Source organism: Hydra viridissima, unplaced genomic scaffold (assembly GCF_058129835.1).
Source record: "Hydra viridissima isolate aposymbiotic clone 2 unplaced genomic scaffold, HvirCarnegie_v1 scaffold_5, whole genome shotgun sequence".
Classification (NCBI taxonomy): Eukaryota; Metazoa; Cnidaria; class Hydrozoa; order Anthoathecata; family Hydridae; genus Hydra; species Hydra viridissima.
This window is the reverse complement of record NW_028324304.1, coordinates 5,581,942-5,586,857: the sequence shown is the minus strand read 5'-3', so window position 1 is coordinate 5,586,857 and position 4,916 is coordinate 5,581,942. Positions and strand designations below refer to the sequence as shown.

General features: G+C 34.0%; 1 pseudogene; it reads left to right on the top strand.

The window, feature by feature from the left end:
• Nucleotides 1–2,215: 2,215 nt before the first annotated feature.
• On the top strand, nt 2,216–3,386 carry LOC149888174 (uncharacterized; annotated as a pseudogene).
• The last annotated feature ends 1,530 nt before the right edge of the window (nt 3,387–4,916 follow it).

The following is a 4,916-nucleotide window of genomic DNA, read 5'->3' as shown; positions in this document are numbered from 1 at the left end:
TGAGAATCCACATTTGACAGCCCCTGAAATTCGTCTGCAAACAGGCATGGAAAACGTAAGCACACGAACGATTCAAAGGCGTTTAAATGAAGGAGGTCATTATGGGCGCAGACCTGCAAAGAAACCATTCCTTAAGCCCAGGCACGTCAAAGATCGCCTACAGTTCGCTAAAGATCACTTAAACTGGACGGTTGAAAATTGGAAAACAGTTTTGTGGTCGGATGAAAGTAAATTTAACATGGTTTGCAGCGACGGTCGAGGTTATGTTAGGCGTCCAGTAGGTAAAAGATTTGCAAAAGAGTATACAATAGGAACTGTAAAATTTGGGGGTGGCAATATAATGGTTTGGGGGTGTTTTTCCTGGGCTAGAATTGGTCCGTTGTACCGTGTAAACGGTATAATGGACCAACTACAGTACAGGGAAATATTATCTAATCAAATGTTGCCACACGCTTTAGAAAAAATGCCTCACAATTGGGTTTATCAACATGATAATGACCCTAAACATACAGCTTTGACTGTAAAAAATTGGCTCATAAATAATAGCATAACGGTTTTGAAGTGGCCTGCCCAATCTCCCGACTTAAATCCAATCGAAAATTTATGGATTGAAGTTGAGCGACGCTTGGGAGGTCGCAAATTTCAAAAACCGGATGAACTTTTTCGAGCCGTACAGTATGAATGGGAGGCATTACCAAAACAGTTACTAGAAACTCTTGTAGAATCTATGCCAAGACGGTGCAAGGCCGTTATCGATTCTAAAGGCTATGCAACTAAATATTAATGTTTGTTTTTTTTTAGAATCTATTATTTGTTGATGTTAGTAAAATTATTCTTTTACGTTTGTATAATCGTTCACGTGGTTTTGTCGCGCAAAATATTTGATGCTTTTTGAACATTTAGATATGTTTAATTTTAAACAAATTATTAGAGAATACACTTTACACAGTCTTATAGAGCAAAAAACGCTCTATCCAACCATATATAGTGTTAAACTATAAACTTATTTTAAGACATTGAAAATTTCATTAAAAAAAACTATTTGCAATCGTTCACGTAGTTTTGTCCGCAGCTGTATATATATATATATATATATATACAGTGTTGAGTATTTTAAAAAGTATTTTAAATGAAAGTATTTAAAATACTATTTAAAATACTTTTGTATTATTTTTATTTTTATTTGAAATGCTTTTATTCATTAGTATTTTCAATTTTATTTCAAATACTTTTCAAGGCTATTTTTTATTTTCTTTAAAACACAAAATACAAAATACTTTTCCACCAACAGCAAATTAACTAAAACTTGGTTTCCAAAAGTGTAAAATTAAGACGACTACATTTTATATACGTTATGTATTTCATCCTGACGTTCATTCGCTTTTGCAATTTAAATATCACTTCTTAATTCATTGTGCGCAATGAATTATGCACAACGAGCCATATATAGTCATTGAACTACATATTCATTGTGCACAATGAATTACACAATAACGCAACAACAAAAAGTTCTTTGGCTGGATTGAGCTGTCTTGGACCACCCTTGGTAATGGTAATTTGGTATTTAATTACTATATTAGAGGAAACCAATCTACCAAAAATTCAAAATGGCGGAAAAGAGGGAAACGACTTAAATTGTAGAAAATGAAAATGCTGAGAGTGAACAAGCCGTCCCTGCCATACTTGATGGAAAATTTTTCAAAATTATATCTAAAAGTAAAACTACAGGGGATGTTAAAATTATTGCACAGTGTATGTTATGTGTTGGCAAAAAAACATACAGTGGTTCACTGAAAGCAACTTCTAATTTTACTCAACATCTTCAGGTATGTATATAACTACAAAAACACTATATTATATTGCGCACTAAACAGTAAAAACGATAAACACATAAAGCAACATAGACAAACGCTAATGCTATAACATAACACAAATAAATGCAATAATCTCGGTTGATTGACTGTTGTTGTTGTTGTTGTTGCAGAATGCTCATGGCAAAAAGCGAATCGAGGAATAGAAGCAGCACAAGGTTTCAGTTGCAAAACAGCGTAAGCACTTGGTAGCTGAGATGAAATCTGGAGTTGGAGGTGGACCTTCTGTCGAATCTGGTCCTGCTTCTAAGAAGTTTAAACAAATGCATATTATGCCTCGAAATCAAACATCCATTTCACAGAATGAAGTTGACAAGCTTATTGTTGACTACGTTGTGCAGGAAATGCGCCCCTTGATCACAGTGGAAAAGCCGGCGTTCAAAAACTTGATCCACGGACTCAATCGCAATGTCAGTATACCTTGTCGCAAAACATTAGGCAAGCGATTAAACGCCCGTTTGCAAAAAATGCGTGATGATAAAAGAACAGTCTTCAGTAAAGTACCATTTGTTTGTACAACAGCTGACATTTGGTCAGTGAACCAAAAGAGCTACTTAGGAATGACAGCTCACTATATTGATATTAGTACTGAATGCTCAGTATCACGCATATCTGTTGCTCTTTCCTGTCAACGTTTCGTTGTAAGTCATACTTACGACTCAGTGGCTGCAATGATCTCAAAAATTCATAATGATTATGGGTTACACGTGGAAAAAATTACAGCAACAGTAACAGATAATGCCTCTAACTTCAGCAAAGCCTTCCGAGAATATATTGTAAATACTAGCAGTACTGCATCTGGTTCAGGGATCACTGCAACTGCTGAAGAACAAATTCAGGAAACAGGAACTGGTGATGATGATGAAGCAGAAAATTCCAACAATGATGTTGAAATAGCGGACATGACTGCAGTCCTAAATTTACCAGTTAGCGAAGACACGGATGATGATACTGAAGTTGTTCTGCCTCACCATGAAGCTTGCAATAGTCACGCTCTCAGCCTCACATCAACTACTGATGCAGATAAAGCATGTGATTCTGATGCTAATTTCAAACGTCTTTATCGAGCTGCATTGGCCAAGTGTACCAGCATTTGGAATTTGCTTCATAGAAGTTCCAAGGCATCGGATGCTAACGCTTGAGGAATTCGATATAGCTTTTAGATCGTTAAAAAGAAATAAATCAGTAGGACCTGACGGTATACATGGAAATATTGTGATAGACTCTTATGACGTCATGAAAGATATTGTTTACAAAATCTTTAAATCATCCATTAAACAAGGTTCTTTCCCAGACTCTCTGAAAAAAGCAAAAGTAATTCCTAATTTTAAGACAGGAGACCTGACCAATGTAACAAATTACACGCCTATTTCTGCTCTTCCAGTTTTTTCAAAAATATTAGAAAGAATAATGTATAACAGAGTGTACACATACCTAATTACCAATAAACTCCTTTATGAAAATGAGCTCGGTTTTGAAAAAACAACTCAACCGAACATGCTATTCTTCAATTAACACGTTGTATTAACGAATCTTTTAAAAATCAAAAAATTTACACTTGGTGTTTTCATTGACTTGTCAAAAGCTTTTGACACGGTCGATCATAATATTTTGCTTAAAAAACTTGAATGTTATGGCATAGTTGGTAAAACTCTAAGTTGGTTCAAAAGTTATCTCTCCAACCGAAAGCAATTTGTTTTTAGCAAAGATTCCCAACCTCAAACATTAATGAACATAACATATGGTGTCCCACAAGGATCTATACTTAGACCACGTCTTTTCATTATATATATAAATGATCTTAACAAAGCATCCAATTTGAAGACTATAATTCTTGCAGACAACACAAACTTGTTTCTGTCACATGAAAATATAAACATACTTTTTAAAAATATGAACGGAGAACTTAAAAAAACTTCATTTTGGTTCAAAAAAAATAGACTATCTTTAAATATTGAAGAAACAAAATGGATACTTTTCCATCCAAACTTTAAAAAACAGATACTGCCTGTAAATATGCCCGATCTTTTTATAGACAAGGTCATCCTAAAAAGAGAAAAAGTGACAAAATTTTTAGGAGTTCTTATTGAAGAAAATCTGTCTTAGAAATCACACATCAATTATATTTCTAATATAGTTGCAAAAAGCATTGTAATTCTATACAAGGCAGGAGGTATTTTAAACAAAAAGCAATTAGCAAAATTATATTACTCTTTTATTTATTATCATGTAAATTATGCAAACATTATATGGGGAAGTACACATAAAATTAAACTTAAATCTCTTTATCGGCATCAGAAACACGCAGCTCGCATAATGAATTTTAAAAATTTGTGACTTCAACCTTTTTTTACATAAAAATAATAGTCAATTTCAGTTATTAATAATCTTTATTAAATTATTGAAACTTATAAATAAGAATTAGGGTTTTCAACAATGCAGCTTTTGTAAACAAAACATTTTATGGAATTTCTAAAAAATTATACTAATTTTACGGAAAATTTAACCGGTAAATTTAATGGTATAAATATTTTTTTATTTTCGGCCGCTTTTGGTAGTTAAAGGGTTAAATAAAATTTGTTCTGGTAACATTAATGCACTAAAAGCTGAAAAATAATTACTTGAAGATGGCAAAATGTCACAAGATGTCTGCATAATATTTGATGAAATGTTTTTACAAAAATGTCCCGAATACTCTAGTGGAACTACACAGCAAAACATGCTTTCAGCGGACCGTAATGCGTAAAGCCGCCGCTGATATGCCGCTGCTGGCCCACTGTGATGCCTAATGCGGATTGCCGCAACTGGCTAATGATGGACCGTTATCTCGATTTTGTGTTGGCTTACCGCCAATTGCTGAAAAACGGCAAAACGCTTCTTTGTAAATACGTTTTTAAATCGGCATGCCAGCTTCGGTAAACACATGGCAATATATTATAGTTTTGCCAACACAAATCCAGAGTTGGCTTTCGGATCGCGGTAAGCTTTCGTTGTAACACCAAAAGCAGGCATTTTAATTGAAATTCCTGCTTTTGGTGAGACTTA